The sequence below is a fragment of the Podarcis bocagei genome, assembly GCF_964188305.1.
Source record: "Podarcis bocagei genome assembly, chromosome: 5".
In the NCBI taxonomy this organism is placed as follows: domain Eukaryota; kingdom Metazoa; phylum Chordata; class Lepidosauria; order Squamata; family Lacertidae; genus Podarcis; species Podarcis bocagei.
The window spans coordinates 18183789-18203595 of record NC_138129.1 but is presented as its reverse complement, the minus strand read 5'-3'; the positions used below and the strand labels follow the sequence as shown (position 1 = coordinate 18203595).

At 41.4% G+C, this 19807-nt stretch overlaps 1 long non-coding RNA gene across 1 annotated transcript in view; it reads left to right on the top strand.

The window, feature by feature from the left end:
- Positions 1-1682: 1682 nt before the first annotated feature.
- Positions 1683-19807, top strand: part of LOC308588451 — a 33886-nt gene continuing 15761 nt past the window's right edge. Inside the window, exons 1-2 of the long non-coding RNA XR_014008777.1 lie at positions 1683-1746; positions 3868-3925. This is a non-coding gene — a long non-coding RNA (uncharacterized lncRNA). The remainder of the gene's footprint in view (positions 1747-3867; positions 3926-19807) is intronic.

Sequence of the window (19807 nt, the reverse complement as noted above, 5' to 3'; positions counted from 1 at the left end):
TGCCATGTGAACACATGCCTAGAAAACCTACATTGGTGAATGTTTGCCCAAGTCATGGCAGAACAAACATAGTGCTAGTCTTTTTTTTTTTAAATTCTTTTTATTGAATTCCTTTTATACACACAACAAGAAAAAACAAATACATTCATACTAAAAAGAAAAAAAGAAAAAAAGAAAAAGTGAGAAAGGAAGAAAAAATCAAATAAGGTAAAAAAGAGACAAAAAACTACAACAGATAACATAAAAACAACGACTTCCTTCCCTACTGATTTCGGGTATATACTTTCAATAGTTTCATTTTTACCGCTGGTATATTATTTTTAATTTGCACATCGGAAGTTTTAAAACAGACCTGCTGTATTTGGTAAGTTTTTAAAATTACCTTCAAAATAAACCATAAATTTGTTCCAATCCTCTTTTAGCTTTGTATTTTTATTTCTAATTCTTTGTGTCAATCTTGCCAATTCAATAAAGTCGTATAGTTTTAATTGCCAATCCCTCACCGTTGGAAGATTTGTGCTTTTCTTGATTGTCTTGTGCTAGTCTTGATTGTCATTGTTATAAAGCAATTGGGTAGCAAAAAGTCTTGCCTTATAGCCAGCAATCATAGCATCTGATCTACCTACTTCTACCCAACCCAGCATTAAAATATGCTTGGCTTCTGAGCAATTGTCTGTCCCTTGTTGCAGCCGTTCCAGATGCCTAGGAGAATGCAAGAGTATGTATTTGTTATAATTATAGCCCACTCTTCTCCCAAGCAGTTCAGAGTGGTTTACAAATGGTTGCATAAGAAGAGCACCGTTGGATCAGACTAAAGGTCAATATGAACTAATGATAAAAGCCTGTTTCCCACAGTGGCCTAGGAGATGCTTCTAGAAAAGGCCACAAGGAGAGCTTCACAGCAACTGCCTTCTCTTGCTGCAGCTTCCCAGAAACTCTTTTGAAGTACAGACCCTCCCCATTCAGCTTGAGCAGCTGAACAATGCATACCGGCTTTCCTTTTACAAAATAAACTCAAAGCATCTTACAATAAAAATAAACACATTAAAAGCAATAAAACCGTTCAGGATTACTAAGATCAGTTTCATACATCTTTCAACCACTAACCTCTTGCTAAATTTTAGGTATGGCTGAGAGCAGGATCTCTAGTCCTTCATAAGCAAGACTGGGAGGGAAGAGGTGGAGAACATTGCTGCTGGCAGAAGATAAAGAAGATGTAAGCCAAAGGGTGACTGTAGTTCCGGTGGCAAAATTTATCGTGCTGCTCTGGGTGACAGAATCATAGAGTTGGAAGGGACCCTGAGGATCATCTAGTCCAACCCCCTGCAATGCAGGAATATGCAGCTGTCTCATATGAGCATCGAACCTGCAACCTTGGTATTATCAGCACCATGCTCTAACCAACTGATCCATATATATATAGCTAGAAGATATTATTATTATTATTATTATTATTATTATTATTAACCTCACCCATCTGGCTGGGCTTCCCCAGCCACTCTGGGTGACTTACAGCATATCTAAAAACATAATAAAAACATCAAGTCCTGATACAGAGCTGCCTTCAGCTGTCTTCTAAAAGTTGTGTAATTCTTTATCTCCTTGACATCTGAAGGCAGGGCTTTCCACAGGGAGGGCGCTCTTCCTGGTTCCCTGTAACTTTGCTTCTCGCAGTGAGGAAACCAGCAGAAGACCCTCCAAGGAGACAGGCAGTCCCAAACACACCCAAAGCAGCACAGAAGAATGGTAAAACAGTAATTGTGTGTGTGTGTGTGTGTGTGTGAGAGAGAGAGAGAGAGAGAGAGAGAGAGAGAGAGAGAGAGAGAGAGAAGCAGCAACAGCAACACACCCGGCAAAAGCATATCTATACATAAGAGTTTTAGCCAACTTTTGTAAGGCTGGTTAAAATCTAATCATCATGATTGTCTGAGAGAGCCAAGGTGCTATCATCAAGAAGACCCTACCACCTACACTGTATACCGGGGGTGGGCAAACTACGGCCCGGGGGCCGGATGCAGCACACTGGGCTCATAAATCTGGCCTGTGGACCCTGCTGCCCGCACGGTCAGTCCCCGTGCTAAACCGGCGCTGTGTCTGACTTCTGCGATGCTAGCACGGCTTCGAATTGGCTGCAGGATGCTCCCACAGCCAATCTGATGTTGTGGGCACCTCTGGGCAGGCGGCGACACAGGTGCAGCTTTGGATTGGCTGAAGGAAGCTCCTGCAGCCAATCTGAAGCCACAGACGCCTCTGGGCAACACCTCTTCCCGCTGAGGCAGCCGTGTATGGCCAAGAGCCGAGCGGGAGGAAGCGGTGGGGGCGGGGAGGCTGCCTCCGCTGCCCAGGCCAGTGGCTTGGGCTCTGCGCCCTGCGGACCCCTGTGTGAGTGGCGGCGGTGGGGGGGTCATTTCGGGAGAGGGGGGTCTGGCCCGCCACAAGGTCTGAGGGACAGTGGATTGGCCCCCTCCTGACCCCTTTCTGACCCCAGCTATATACTCACCAAGTAGGTGCAGGATTTGGACCATCCAGAAGATTTCCTGTAAGCAAGTAAAAGGAAGAGGAGGGATGCAGAATCTCCCACCCCATCTCTCTTTGACATATTCCTTCACTCAACTGTCAGAGGTTGATGAATTTCTAAGAGGAAAAGGTTTGGAGATGAAAGAGTATAAAGGTAAAGGTACCCCTGCCCGTACGGGCCAGTCGTGACCGACTCTAGGGTTGTGCGCTCATCTCACTCAAGAGGCCGGGAGCCAGTGCCGTCCGCAGACACTTCCGGGTCACGTGGCCAGCGTGACGAGGCTGCACTGGTGAGTCAGCACCAGTGCCGCCCACGGAAACGCCGTTGACCTTCCCGCTATAAAGCGGTACCTATTTATCTACTTGCACTTAGGGGTGCTTTCGAACTGCTAGGTGGGCAGGAGCTGGGACCGAACGACGGGAGCTCACCCCGCCACGGGGATTCGAACCGCCAACCGTACGATCAGCAAGTCCTAGGCACTGAGGTTTTACCCACAGCGCCACCCGCGTCCCCCTGAAGAAGAGGAGGGATGCAGAATCTCCCACCCCATCTCTCTTTGACATACCGTATTTTTTGCACCATAACACTCACTTTTTTCCTCCTAAAAAGTAAGGGGAAATGTCTGTGTGTGTTATGGAGGGAATGCCTACGGGTGGCATGCCTACGGATTTTCCTCCTCTAAAAACTATGTGCGTGTTATGGTCGGGTGCGTGTTATAGAGCGAAAAATACGGTATTCCTTCACTCAACTGTCAGAGGTTGATGAATTTCTAGGAGGAAAAGGTTTGGAGATGAAAGAGTATAGGGAGGTGATTCGTGGAGTATAGGGAGGAGAGTTTCGTTCCTTTTGCTATTACAACACACAGATCTGCAGCAAAAATTCCTTCTAATTCTGAAATTCAGGGGTGAGTGTAGATGGTTAGGTATCCAGAAGCAGATAGCTCACAGACAAGGAATGGAATGAAGGTGGAATGGAATGAAGTGTCCTGGTGGAGGGCATGGCTGGCTGAATAAGACACCCAATTGGAGCAGTCCATTCTGCAACATTTTGTTGCAAGCCCCTCTTCTCAGGTCAAATTGTAATGCCTTCAGTTTTAGCCCTAAGAATACCATCCAACATGATTAAGGAGGAATAAGGTACACACCCTGTTTTGCACTCTGTGAAAGAAAAGGCATGCTCACACAAAGCTTCAAAAGAAAGTTCCAAAATTTTAGTATTTGCAATAACTTGCAAATAAAACTACATGGTAATGTTGCTGGGGATTTAGAGGGCTTTTTTTGGTGTCCCCACCCCACCTCCAGCATGCAATCTTTTATTGATTTTCCTTTTCTGTATTTTTGGTATTCCAGGTCAGTTTGTTCTGTGCTACTGACTGACTGTCAGGCTGCCTAACACCCTCCCAAACAGGTCTGGCCACTTTTCCAGCTTTACTTCCGACCTTTGCTCTGCTTCCAGGGCTTGAGTTCTCTGAATCTGAACATTTCTTTCCTCTTCCAGTGTTGTAATGTCGCTTTCTTTCCAAAAAGGCCAGAAGTTGAGTCATACATTGTACTGTACAAGAATAACTTCTTCTTTCCTTTGGAGGTGGGGGGAAATGAAGCCTTATCCAAGAAAGATAAAATAGCTCCTGTTGTTTTGCAAAATAAGCAGCATATTCCTCATTTGTCCTAAAGAGAGTTCAGCCAAATGCTTAGCCAACTGAGGTTAGCTCAGTGTTTTCTTGCAGCTTTGCTGAGAGTGGAGACAATTCTGTACGACTTAGTTTTGAGGGCCTTGGAGGGGCAGGGATAGATAGCCAGGATTGTTCTTCACACATATGTGAAGTTCATGTATGACACACCTGGGCATCTAAATTTTATATCCAAAGAAGTGAGAATCAGGAGATTGCTGGCACTGGGGTAGATTTCATGTTATTGTAACAAAATAAGAACAGGAATTTATATCTGCACATAATGCTTTCATAAGCTTTTGTAGGATATTTATAGATTTACAAATATTTTCTATTATTCGCATCCGTCTGTCTTGGAAGACAATGGAGGAGCGCACCTTTGGGGGATGAAATTGATTATTTATTGGTATTCATCATACAAATACTGTGTAGAAGTATTTATAGGGTCTTATATAGTGGAGAATATATAGGGTTCTATCTAATCCTAATCCTATACAGAGTAAACACATTGAAATTAATGAACCTTAGCCATGTCTACAGTTGGTCTCTTCTGTGGAAGACTAGCAGTGGGTCCCACATTATGCGTTTACATGTTGTTGTTTTTAGAGAGCGTTTCCAGTACAGTGGTATCTCGGTTTAATTCGTTCCGGAGTTCTGTTCTTAACCTGAAACTGTTCTTAACCTGAAGCACCACTTTAGCTAATGGGGCCTCCCGCTGCTGCCGCGCCGCCGGAGCACGATTTCTGTTCTCATCCTGAAGCAAAGTTCTTAACCCGAGGTAATATTTCTGGGTTAGTGGAGTCTGTAACCTGAAGCGTATGTAACCTGAAGTGTATGTAACCCAAGGTACCACTGTATATATTTCAGGCATATCTAAAATCCAATTGAATACATCACTGTATATTTAAATAGCAGCTGGAGGAGAAGTGGGTAAAACAGCTGTGATTGGAGGGGAAGGGCCATAGCTCAGTGGTGGAGCATCTTCTTCCGATGCAGAAATTTTCAGGTTCAATCATTGGCACTTCCGGGAGGGACTGGAAGAATGTCCTGCCTACCCTGGAGACCTGCTGCCATTAAGTGTGCACAGTACTGAGCTAGATGAGTCAGTAGTCTGACTTGGTAGAAGGTCGCTTCTTATGCCCTATCTGCCATCCTTGGGACCCCCTGGGAAATTTACCAGACCTACTTGTAGCCTGGAGCTGGGTGTGTGCCGGGTGGAGGATTGAGGGAGAGGCTAAGGTGATGCCATCAGTTTCCAGGAACCCTCCTCTTTTTGGGATAGTCTGTAAGTTTGTAAGAACCAGGGTCAATGGGCAGAGTCTTGGGTGAGAGCCAGGAGGTGGAGAAGGGACAGTGAAAGAAAGAGAAGGAACCGATATTGGTTTATATTTATCAGTAATTGGTTTTCATTCAGCATTTGTGCATGTAACTGTATTTTTGTAACATTTGTTAAGCCATCTGTTGTTGCTTTACTTTTCTGTACAATGCTTATATATTATGTGGTAAGAAAGGGTCTAAATAACTTAATAATATGAAAATTATAAAAATATAGCATGGGGAATTCATGGGTGATGACTACCATGGGTCGTCCACACCATCTTGTTTTGCTGAAAGACTTTCTGAATAAGATCAGAACAACTACATCCAACACTAATACTTCTACCAGTAATTATCTGCTATTACTACCACCAATATTACTTCGGCTACTGCGATCCAGCATCCTCTGAGTTCCAGGAAACGCCAGGCAAGATATTTTAACAAGTTGTGCTGAAATGCAAATCATGGCAGGTTTATGACTCAGGTTGTGTTTTCTTTAGTAGGGTGTTGCTGAGTTGAAATAGAGAAAAATAAGGGCAGACCAGCAGCTGTTAAATATCAAAACCTATACGTTTTAGAGGCCAAATAACCCACAAAGTTCAGCCTTAACAGCTTGTTATTATGTGACTGATTATTCATCGGCTCGACAAATCATTTATTGATCTCCCTCCCCCACCCTGTTCTTTTACTCCTCTGATGTTATCAAGTTCTAAAGAATAATTACTGGCATAATCGTTACCCAAGTTGTTATGAGGATTGTAAGGCCTTTGAGTTAATGCATGGCATATGTCCGCGGCATTCAGCTAATTCACATATCTGTCTGCACTATTAATAGAGAAGGTTACATGCCGATTATCTAGGGTTCAGTCGGCCTGCTTAGGGTACAATAGCTGCAGTGTTCACGTACTTGATGAGCAACATTCCACACCGACATTATAAGCAGCTGGTCTACATAAGATCCGAGTTTTAATACTTAGGCATTGATCTTCCCAACCTGGGCTGTGATCTTGATTGGATCACCTCCATCTCCTGCACCGCCCAAGTCTATAAATAATGACTCACAGGTAGCATTACCAAATTCAGTGGGATTTACCCTTTGGTAAACAGGCATAGAATTGTAGCTAGAAATTGCATATATTTTAAAGTCTGGAACAATGGCACGATCTTCCCCACCCACCCTGTCCACCAAGGTCTTTAAATGATGCTTAATATCCCCCACCCCTGAATGAATAAATAAGAAAATGTTTGTTGCATCCTGGTTTTCCTCTGCTTGTTGAAAGCACAAAGTATTAAGGTTTGTTTAAAATCCAGGAGAAGATTATATACCAGGGAATAGGTATAGAAAGCCCTTGCTGTGTTCCTCCACCACACTTCATGTTGTAAACAAATTATAAGCAGGACTGTGGATTCTGCCTGCTGAAAATGAGGCATGCATCTGTTCCCATGGAGATACTCCCTCTCTGAGTCAATCAGTGATCATCACACAATATAGGCTGTCACTGCATTTCTCGAGGCAAAGCGCACACACATTGTTCTGATTTGTATATTTTTTGTAACATTTGCAAAGTTCACACAAATTCCAGAAATAAAGCAAAAAAATATAGAGAGGGGGTCAGCTCAGGTTTGCTACACCCCCACGAAACAGCTCACAGATTTGCAAGTGTCCACTTTACCTATTCTCTGGAAAATAGAACCGCAGCTTTGCAGCTTTCTGTGTAACTGGTTTTGCTCGGCAGAACTGGTACAACTGTGGAAAAACAGCAAGTCTTGAGAAATATCTACCAAGAGTTTGAAGCATGAGGCATCAGTCATTATCTGTTTATTATGCCCTTCCTCAAAGGAAATCAGAGCAGTTTAGCCTCACAAGAACCCTTCAAGGTAGGTTAAGCTGAGAGAGACAGAGACAGAGACAGAGATTTGCCCATGGCAAAGAGAGAGTGATTTAATTAATGAAGGTCCAAATATGTGCTAGGCCAGATAAAGGGATAGACATAATTTTGCATCATAAGAACCACATTTGCTTCTGGAAAATCTTTTGAGGGCCACATGTTGGATAAGGGTAGGGGGATAGAGCCAAAATGTGGATGAAGCATCTAAGCTGACCGTTGATTTGATCATCCCCAAGGAGATCATTTGCTTCTTGCTTTTTGCATCTTGTCATTTAAGAACTTCTGTGAAGTAACAAACTGTTCACCTTGACCTCTGGTATTAGGATAGTTTTATTATTTCCCCCTATGTTGCTCAATGGTAGAGCATCTGTTTTGGAGTGGCTGGGGCAACCCAGTCAATGGGTTGCATAATAATAATAATAATAATAATAATAATAATAATAATAATAATTATTATTATTATTATTATTATTATTATTATTATTATTATTATTATTATTATTATTAAGGTCCTGCATTGAATCCCCAGCATTTCCAGGTAAGGTTGGGAATGTTCCCTTCCTGAAAGCCTGAAGAGTGGCTGCCTGTCAGTGTAGACAATATTGGCCAATACTGGATGTACCAGTGGTCTGTCTTGATACATGAAAGCTTCCTCCGTTCCTAGGTTCTCCTCCAATTCAGCCTCATTTCAATCTGAAGCATAGACTCTGCTGGGGGATCAAAGAGGCATTTTGTTCATTTAAAATGGCAGGCAGAGCAATACTGTATCAGTGTTTGGGAGGGAACGGGCTCAGCACTCTGAATAAAAGATACGGCACAAAGCTGAAAAGGACACTGACAGTATGGGTTGCGTGATTAAGTAACTACCTTCACTTAATGAAGTCACTCTAGTATAACCAGCAGCAGAGGAAAGCTGTAAAGTAAATAAAGCTAAACTCTCCAGGCTTGAAGCTGAAACCTGCCTGGCCTGTTTTACAACTTCTCACTAAATTGCATTTACATCCCTACATGGGGGAGGCCGTTTCACTTCTCTGAACTGTTGGGCTAGAACAAAGAAATCTGATCTCTCCGAATCTTCCTGGAGCCAGCCCAGCAGAAGGAATAACCTTTGAAAGGACTGAGGAGAGAGAGAGAGAGACTACAGGGAAGAACAAGGCAGCGTATAAAACTGGGCAGATGAGATGGTTCAATAACTAGATCTCGGCCTAGGTACATTGTGTGTCATTTAAAAAGAGCAAACCAGAAGTATCCCCGTGTGACTTTTTAAAGAATGGATGGTGCCTGAGTTTGTTTCCTCTCCCCATTCATTTTCTACTTTTGTTTCATGTCTTTTAGATCAGGATCTACTGGTACGTTTTGAAATAAATAGGTAACGGCATCTGACTCCCAAATGTTGAATATAAACTACTCAGACACACACACATCCTGAAAATAATGGTGTGGGGGTGGATGGGAAGGATAAACCAGGAGGGGATGTTCATGTAGGGAGTTTTGTTATGGATTGCAAATTCCTGGACTGGGCATGTGTACAAAGGTCCCCGGCCCCCTCATTCTTAGACACTGGACATGTGGGGGTTGTGTGCTTAGACTGCGTCATGTGCATGATTGTGGTGATACTACATGTGAGGCCTTTTTGCCAGCTGATGTTTATTCTTTTTCAAGATTGCATTTTGATGCTGTTGTCTTGGTGTGTTTTGATGTTTCGCCCATGATTTTCTTTAGTGGCATCAGTTATTTTACTGATATACCATTATTTTACTTTTGCACATTCTTTTGAGATACTGATGCTTAATTACTTGAACTGTGGAAATAATAATTAACCGTATTATTGACTGGAGATGTGAACCACTTCGAGATTTCTGTTGAAATATAAAGTGGAACAACAACAACAACAACATCCACCCAAAATTAAAAAAAATCCTTCCAGTAGCACCTTAGAGACCAACTAAGTTTGTTATTGGTATGAGCTTTGGTATGATAATATCTGAAGAAGTGTGCATGCACACGAAAGCTCATTCCAATAGAAAACTTAGTTGGTCTCTATGGTGCTACTGGAAGGAATTTTTTTTTTATTTTGTTTTGACTACGGCAGACCAACATGGCTACCTACCTGTAACATCCACCCAGCCGAGCCATTATTTGCACCTGGCACTGTCAGGACCCTAGTAGAATAAGGTTACCAGATTTTTTTTCAATGAATCCAGGGACACTTTTCAACTTCAATGGATTTTGTATGGGGACTGATTTGTAAATCCGGGGACTGTCCCCGGGAAACGGGGACGTCTGGTAACCTTATAGTAGAAGAAATAATGAAGTAGATCCCACAAGTGTGAAAGCCCCACCCCCCCTTTCAGACAGTAACCCTGAGGTGTAGGGACTGTTTTGTTTTTACTAATCACATGTCAGTCATTCTGTGAGCCTTTTGTGGTTAACCATCAGGGTCAAAAGGCTTTCAATAAAAGTGATAATAAATAGGACTTCTCAATTTGTCAATTTTGCTATGAAACATTGCAGGGGAAAGCTTATCAGCTGGGTCTCTCTTCTCCATTGGAGGAAAATGGATCTAATTAGCCCCCCCCCAAAAAAAAACACACCTCAGTTTCCCTATTCTAGAGGTGAACCTTAAAGGAGAAGCTTATAATCTCATATTGTTTCTATTGGCTTCCCTTACCCTTTCCCTGAGAGAAAGCGTTCTACAACAAAAAAAAAGATATGGGAGAAAGATGAGAAAAAATGGCCTCCTCCAGTTCAAAAATGATCAGTCATGCTGATGCCAAGGCCTCTGTACAGCATCTCACACCAGCTTATTAAAAGGGAAGACTTCATGAGTAATTCTCTGTCAACCATGTCTTTCATTCCCAGCCTAAATGCTCATAATCGGATAGTGACTTCATCAGCTTGAGGTGTGGTATACGGCTTCCATATGTTTCTTGCTCAGAGGACAACCCTTTAGGGATGCATTTGAGGAAAGGGGAACATTTGAGGGAAAGCAAGAACTGATATTCTATCTTGTACAGTGGAAATATTGATTAAATTAGAATAGCAAAACACTGAATATCTGTAATTCAGGAGACTTGGGAAGAGGGAGGCGTTATACTGGTCTGAATCCAGAGTTCCCTGGGAAGAGGGATTGGCAGTTAAACCCCTCTGAGAATTGTGGCTTTGTGTAGGGGACTGGAGGTCTCCTAACGACTCTCAGTATCCTTAACCAACAGCAGCTCCCAGAATTATTTGGGGGAAGCCATGACTGTTTAAAATGGTATCAAAGTGCTTTAAATGTGTGCAGATTCTGAACTTCAGGTGCTCACCATGACAACTCCAATTGCCACGCCTGTTCTAAGACTATCCAAAATGAATTTTTGACCAGTGCTAACATAACAGTTTCAGCACCCATACCAGGTTTTCTCCTCACTTTGCTTAAGGGTGCTGGGAATTGTAGCTCTGTGAGGGGTAAGCTACAGTTCCCAGGGTTATTTAGGGAAGTTGTGTGCTTTATGTTATGTACTGAAGTTCTCACCCTGGGCCAGCAGGGGGATACTGTAGATAGTTATGCAAATGAAGGATCAAAAGTGACGTTCAGTGATTGGATAGTTTTAGAAAGTTGTTACAGTAACAAGGTACTGGAGCTCTATATAAGCAGGCTGACTGAGGCCTTCAGTTCAGTTCTGTTCTGGCATCTGAATAAAGAAGAGCCGTTTGAAGAATCGCTGTGTCATCTGATATGTTCACCCACAACTTAACACTTTACACGTATGATATGAATACAAAGTCCAAAACGTCCTAGCAGAGTGGGGATTTGAATTGGGGTTTTCACCGGATACTGACTTCTACACTTTGACTACTACACCAGATACTGCCTCTGTTGTATCACACTGGCAATGTTTATTAGGTTGACCCTTTATATAAAACATTGTAAGTGCACAGGGTAAAAGAAGATGTGAAGAGGTTGGAGGTTGGCCCTTAAAAAAATGTTTTTTTAAGGTTGACGCTTTAAAAAATATCATTTAATTAGTCCTGCTCCTGTGTCTTTAGCAGCAGCCAGGCACAAATAAATAAGTGGGCACAGGAAGCATTTTGTGGGTGCTTTTCTCCTGGAAGTAAGGAAATGCTACAGAAAATCAATTTCTGTGTGCTAGATTGCTGTTAACAGCACAGGAGCAGGGTCAGTAAAAAATGGTGGCAAATCTAGCTATTAATCAAAAGTTTTAAAGCAATAGCATGATTTATAGAACAGAGGAAGTGCAATGCAGCTTGAAAGTGAATTTGAAACTGGATCGCTTTTCACTGATTTAAAAAGTGAAACGGGATCAGGTATCATGCACATGATCACAAGTCAAACATTAACTAGAAGGGGTGAAGACATAGTGGGTGGGATAGGGTGAGTAACACCCCCCTCCCCATCTTAAAAAATAAAAATAAATAAAAGGGCCAATGCGTTGCCTTGTGGGCCATGTGCATTCAAGCTGAGAGATAAAATCTGTGAGCAAAACAGTTATTGAAGTAGCACACAGATACAGAAATACTTTAGTGGCTGAAGTTCCTTTAGCAATTCTATGACATCCGTGTGCCATCAAAGGAGGAAGTGGGAAACAGAAGAAAGACATTAGTCAACATTAAGAAAGAAACTACACTAAAAATTGCACTGAACTTCAGTACAGGAAAAGAACAGAACAGAACAAGCAAGTCAGGCATCTATTCCCTAGGGTGAATGTACTGATATCACAGTTGGAAATTTTCATAAAGGACAGCAAGTCTGGGTGGTATAGTGATTAAACTAGGCACAAGTAAACATGCTGAGGGATGCACTGTTAATCTTTTAAATACTTGTACTAGTCACTATTGGCAAGTTGGGTTAAAAGTAAAATAACACTAAGGCCCATGCAAAATGTTTTGGGCTATAGCCAATGCTATTCCTACTGAGAGTAGGAATTATTGAACCTAAGTTAGTAATGTCCATTATCTCTGAGTGGGACTAGTATTGGTGGCAACCTTTTCATTTCCAAACAAGCTATATTTGGCACTGCTAGGTTAAAAGGAAGCATGCAAATCAGTTTCATTGGAGAAGAAGTCACTAACACATATACTGTACACAGAAATACATATACACAGAGGCCATAGGGTTCCTTGCTCCTGTAACCTGGTTAGATTACTGTAATGCACTGTGATGAAGACTATTCAGAAGTTACAGCTGGTGCAGAAAGGGGCTGCCAGACTCTTGACTGGCTTAGCCTACTACATAATAACTGTTTTTATAATAATAATATAATAATTTATTTTTTGTACCCCGCCCATCTGGCCGGGCTTCCCCAGCCACTCTGGGCGGCTTCCAACAAAGATACTACATTAAAATACATTTTAAAGAGTGTTGAACTCAGGTTCTGCTTAAGTGAATTCCTTAAGTATCTGGTTGGCCACTGTGAGAACAGGAAGCTGGAACTGGTGCTCCTTTGACCCGATCCAGCAAGATTCTTCTTACATTCTTAACACAATGTTCTTTGGTGTGAGTAATATTATGTAAGTCCCTAAGTGGCTTAGGACCAAGGTATATGAAGAAATGCCTCTCCCTGTATTATTATAGAGAGCCAGTGTGGTGTAGTGGTTAAGAGCGATAGACTCGTAATCTGGGGAACCGGGTTCGCGTCTCCACTCCTCCACGTGCAACTGCTGGGTGACCTTGGGCTAGTCACATTTCTTTGAAGTCTCTCAGCCACACTCACCTCACAGAGTGTTTGTTGTGGGGGAGGAAGGGAAAGGAGAATGTTAGCCGCTTTGAGACTCCTTCGGGTAGTGATAAAGCGGGATATCAAATCCAAACTCTTCTTCTTCATCCTGCCTGGGCTTTAAGTTCTTCTGTGGTTCCATCCCTGGACAATGTACATTGTTCAGCTACACAGGCGAAGGCCTTTCCATGGTGGTAGCCTGACTTTGGAGTACTCTCCACCCACAATCAAAACTGGTGCTGACTCTGGTAAGTTTTAGGCACCTCCTACAAAACTTACCTCTTTGTCCAGGAGGTATTTTGTAGGGAGTACTCGCGAGGAGGTGAGGTTAGGGTTGATTTATTATTGTGGGATGTAAAAGCTTTTTAAAGTTTTAACATTACTATTTAGCAGTTACTATTGTTTGCATCACTTTGTGATTGTTTGTGAGGAAGGGTGGGATATGAATTCAGCAAACAAATGCATACATGACTGGGATTAATGTGCAGGATCCTTCACACCCAAATGTCACCAGTGATTTTGACACATGGAACTGCAGTGACAATCGGTGGAACTGACAATTCTGTTCATCGTTCACTTTCAAGTCAGGTTGCTCTCCCTGTTTTAAATTGACAGATCCTTCTTGAACACCTAATGCTTTAAAACTTTTAATTGCTTCTAGGGCTAGCACGTGTTGTTGTTTTTAACTGTCTGTGCTCCTGTGCCATTAATCATAATGAATGCAGTAGATACTCCAGCTTCCTCTATTTGCCATGGACTCTCCTGATTTTATGTCATGAGACACTTTCCCTATCTTCCTGATATTATGTCGTGAGACACACTGTCCCAGCATGTTGTTCAGACATGCTGAAGCCAAATATTGGGTTTCTGCACCCTCTCTTACTGTGGCAAGAGATTTAACTCTGAAATGTCAGTGCAGGGAGGGCAGGGCCATAGTCAATGCGATGAATGCTCAACAAAGAGATCATCTAGAAGTGATGAGTGAGGGTTTCCCCCCCTTTACCCCACCTTATAGTTTCACATCTTGACCCAGATGTATAAGGGATTCTGCATGTTGGTCTCTGCAGATGTGTGAAAAGGCTAAACATGGGAGCTAGCAAGCGATACTGAAGAAGTACGGTAAGTCACTCCTGTGTGGGATAGCTCAGTTGGTAGAATATGAGGCTCTTAATCTCAGGGTCATGGGTTCAAGCTCCACATCAAGCAAAAGATTTTTGCATTGCAGAGGGTTGGACTAGATGATCCTTGGGGTCTTTCCAACTCTAAAATGATGTGATTCTATGTGGCAGTGTAAGTGAGGTGATGTACAGGTTGGCTTTCAGGAATGTACGGAACAATACCCGGAGGAGCTCAGATTTATAAACTATTTTTGGCAATGTGTTGTTGGAACAGAATTATTTTTGGGTATTTCAAGTCTTAAAAAGCAGAGACATCACCTTGCCAACAAAGGTCCGTATTGTTAAAGCTATGGTTTTCCCAGTAGTGATGTACAGAAGTGAAAGCTGGACCATAAAGAAGGCTGATCGGCGAAGAATTGATGCTTTTGAATTATGGTGCTGGAGGAGACTCTTGAGAGTCCCATGGACTGCAAGAAGATCAAACCTCTCCATTCTTAAGGAAATCAGCTCTGAGTGCTCACTGGAAGGACAGATCCTGAAGCTGAGGCTCCAAGACTTTGGCCACCTCATGAGAAGAGAAGACTCCCTGGAAAAGACCCTGATGTTGGGAAAGATGGAGGGCACACAGAGAAGGGGACGACAGAGGATGAGATGGTTGGATAGTGTTCTCGAAGCTACCAGCATGAGTTTGACTAAACTGTGGGAGGCAGTGGAAGACAGGAGTGCCTGGCGTGCTCTGGTCCATGGGGTCACAAAGAGTCGGACACGACTAAACGACTAAACAACAACAATTTCAAGTCAGTGTGCCTTTCTCTCCCCACCCCTCATTGATATATAGGCATATGCAGGAGGACACACTTTTCTTCCTTTGCTCTTCCCATGTCTTTTTCACACATGCACACCATCTTACTTGCTTTTTGAAATGTACATTTATAGTGAGATCTTTGACACTTCCAGATGCCCAGTTTGTTGAGTGAACGCTCTGAACACTCAGAACGAACACTCCAATTTGTTTGCAGGAGGTGTTGCATCAAAGCAAGTGTTATCTTTCTAGAATCTAGTGTATCCTCCCATCACTTTCCTTATCTCAAAAAGTCTGTGTCCTTTATTGGGCAAGTGGGCTTGTTGCACAAGACCTCCTGATCAACTACAGCTGGGATTTAATTGAATCCTACATGAAAAGTGTAGGAAATGGATAAATGGCGAATGCTTTTAAGCACCCCTAGTGCCTAATAAGACTGTGCCTTGTTTAAGGAGACCCAACAAAAAAGAAAGCCAAGGGAAGAAGGGTGGGATGCTTAATGTTCTTTAAGCTGGATTTCCTCTGCGTGATTCTCCCCAAAAGTGAAGCTGTGTTTTTTGGCATGTGCATTCCAGGATGTCACATTTCAAAAGGGCCCCTTGTGTGGCATCTGTGTGTGCATCACTCAAGTACGGCTTTTGTCGCTGCCAAGCTTGGGCATTGTTGCACAGCAGGTATGCAAATCCTGCTTAAAAATAGCTTTCAGGAAGAACCGATCAGTATTTCAGGCTTTGTCTAAGCTGCATTAAGATTTCCATATGATGAGGATTGCAGAAATAAATAATTACACACACACACACACTTTAAAAATGCATCCCCTTTTCTCTTTTCATAGCAATCCCTGGAGAGTATTCCCTCTAGTGGGTTGTCAGGCTTATATAATGGCTGCATCCCATGTGTGTGTGTGTGGGGGGGCTCCCCCCAACCTCTCCTGCAATGGCAGTATATTGCTAAGGAAGTCCCTCATTAGCTCTTTGATCATATTTATAGAGAAACATGATATGAATGCCTTTTTCCTTTGGGTTGAGAGGCGATCTTTTTCTCCTACAATGCAAGAAGCTGATTTGCTGAGGAGCAAATACAAATATTTTCCCTCACTCAACTGCTGAAGTTTGCTCTAAGTAACATATTAGATCAAAGAAAATACAGCAAGTAGAGATGTATGCAGAATCTCGTGTTTGTATTTTTAAATATAGCTTAGTGGGGTTATTGTAAAATCATGAATTAGCAACAAAAAAGCAGGTTATAGATAATTACATTAAATCATCAAATGCTTATATAACAATTGCATGTTCTTGTGTATACAGAAAGCATGTCCACCACTAGACGTGAACCTATGTGTTCATTGTAGCTATGATTTATCTGCTGTGGAAGTGCAGACAAAAGATAAACAAAGGTGAAAAGGGAGAGAAGGCAAAACCCCTTGTTTGAGATTTCTAGCAATTTGAATTGTAGTTGTGCTATTTTTGTTTTACACGCTTTTCAAAGGCAGTTGGGAAAACGATAAAACAACAACACCGTGGTAGACGTTTACTCTTGCTGACATCCTTTGGAAGGAAAAGCAAAACCCAGATGTATTCTTCTTTCACATTTATTTATTTTTAAATTTACATTTATTTATTCTTTTGTTTTATTTCGATAAAAAAAATCAATAAATATGCAAATATGCAAGTAATGCTCAGGCCGCTTCCATAAGAATAAGCATTGGATTTTGTGATACATTCCCTCCCTGTATACGTAGCCGGCTCCCTGACACCCTCCTTCCGAAAAACAAAACAAATAAGAAACCCAGCCATTTCCGCATGACATTCTGCTTATATGTGTGTGTGTGTGTGTGTGTGTGTGTGTGTGTACACCCACACCCACACACCCCACATATAAAACCTTTTAATAAAATTCTCAGAGCCGTTTACAATTGCTTGTTTGTGACATGAAGCAGGGTGAGATCTGAAGTTAGTCATGTCCAGAGTTTGGCCCATGGAAATCAAAGGCCTTAAAATTACTTAAATCCATTTATTTCCATGGGTCTCCTCTTAGTATGATTAACCTTCAAACTCCTACAGTTTAGCTGCAAAATAATTATAATAAATCACCCAATATTAAGGTGGAAAAACTAAAGCAGGCTAAAAGAGTAACAAAGACCATTATGGTAATACAAGAGACTGCCCACCTATCCAATTTCTTAAGGCTTTATCTGGTAAATTGTTGTAATCTGTCATTAGTCTGTGTGGTTGAGTTGGTGTTTTTAAAGCTATCTAGCCTGGTTGCCTTAAAAGAGTTCTTGCACTCTTAAACCTATTAAATAAGATGAGGGGAAGAGTAAATAGAATAGAATGGAATTGTTTAGTATTGATTAGCAGTGACAACATGAAAATGTGCTTAAAAGTGTAAACCAAAATTTAAAAAGGCACTTCTGTTTCACTTTTATTCTTCTTACATTTTGTTTTACTTTCTGCATCTCAGCTGCCAGGTTCTAAGATTGCAACAAGCTTTTCCAAGCTATTGATTCAATCAGAAATACTGACACAATCATGAAAAACATTCATTTTATTAGTGTCTCATGTGATAAAGTTTCACTGTACTTTTTATGGCTAGTTGCTCGGGGCGTTTTGGCCAAGGACTGAGAACTGAATAAATAAATATTTTTTATTACTTGACCTCAAAAGCATCTTTTGATCAATCCAGTGTTTTATAAAGGTTTGGCTCCCACCCGCCCGTTTCCTAATCCATAATCATGAAAAATATCTAATTTCCATATAGAAGTGATATCATCCTTGGGTCATACTCAGTGCTGAAGCTTCTACAGTCTTGGGTCACAGGAATCTGAGAAAAGACTCTATTAGCATATCAATGGAACTGCCTCTCCAGGAGCCAAGATGGGAAGACAATATTTGCATCTCCATTTGTTAACAGTGCAAGCAAAGGCAGCTACTGCATCACCAAAATTTGTGCTTCATCTTATGACTGCTATTATTATTTTTTGAAAGAAAAACAAAACATCAAGCTTTACGGATTCTGAAAGCAAAAAAGGGTTATTCAGTAACTCTTAAATGGGTGAAGGAAACAAATTAACTGGTTCCTACAAGTTATGCTCCCTTAATAATGATCCCTGATTTGCTGTTGTTATTTAGATGACTAAATAGAGCTAAAAAGAAAAGAAAAAAGGGTGGCATCTTATCATTACTAGAAATGTCAGTATTGATTTTGGTTAATTTTTGCTTCCAGTACTTTTTTAGACCAGCCAACAGCCCAAACTGTACATGGCTCAGAGTTAATTGATTTCATTGCATTTTCTTATGGTGCATAGTACAAATTTTAAGCGGAGGTGTTTATTTTGCCCAGTTTTTAAAAGGCTCTTAAGATTGTACAGTTCCAATCTTTGTACTGCTCCCAAGAGAGAATGTCTTTGATCATGTTTTTAGCCTGCCGTCGTGCAACTGGACTTTAATGATCCTGAAATTTTCCCCCTCTCCTTTTCTATTAAATTTAAAATTAATGAATTAAATTCAAAAATTGAAAATATACACAAATTATATTGAGCATAAACAAATGCGTATCAGAAAAAAATCTACAATACTAAAATAACACAATTTAACAGAAAGTCCTTTAACCTATGAATAGAAGATCTTAAATCACTATGAATTTTTGCTTGAAAAACCATATTGCATTTGTCAGAGGCGTCGTACAGTAATTAAATAAAACAGACTAGTTTGTGATCAGTGTATCTTTTTGCTGCCTCTTTTCTTTTAATCTTGCAAAATGTGTGAGTTTAGCCATTAAGACAAATTCCCACATTTTTTTCTTACAACACTTTTATCAAAAAACAACAGCAGAGAGGCTTGTGGCACCTTAGAGACAAACATCTCAATGGTGTCATAAAGTTGTGTGGAGTCCAGCCCAATTTGGATGCATGGAGGACTAAATTGTAAGCTTGTAGTAGGATGGCAAGAGATTCAAAAATTACAGCCAGTGAGAGTTTAAATGTATGTTAAATAGACACAGCTTTTGCAATAGCAGGTTAGTGATTAATTTGCTTAGCATTGCTGAAATGATTGCATTAACACCTGCAGTGGTGCTATATTCACATAGATAGAACAGATCCTGGCAATGATAAGCTATTTAAGGCTGCTGCTGCTGCTGCTGCTGCTTCCTTGGCGACTTAGCCAAGTACAGTAGTACCTTGGTTTAAGAACAGCTTAGTTTATGAACAGCTTGGATTAAGAACGCTGGAAACCTGGAAGTAGGCGTTTTGGTTTGTGAACTTTGTCTTTGAATAAGAACATGTTTCGCTTCCTGTTGAGCGTGTTCCGTTTGTAAATCGAGTCCCCCGCTGCTATGGGAAAGCATGCCTTGGTTTAAGAATGCTTTGGTTTAAGAACGGACTTCCGGAACGGATTAAGTTCATAAACCAAGGTACCACTGTAATATTGTCTTCCATGAACACTGTCTTAACAGTGAGCCCTAATCCCATTTACCTAGGTACAAGCCCCACTGAACTGAATGGGATTTATTTCTGACTAGACATGGTAAAGATTGTGCTGCTAACACTTGTAGCGTGATAAGAATCTTTTATCTCAAATTAGCCCCTGGTATGGATCAGGCATAGGCAAATTCGGCCCTCCAGATGTTTTGGGACTACAACTCTCATCATCCCTACCTAACAGGATCAGTGGTCAGGGATGATGGGAATTGTAGTCCCAAAACATCTGGAGAGCCAAGTTTGCCTATGCCTGGCATGGATCTTGATTAATTGCAATTGGGGTGTTTCACATCG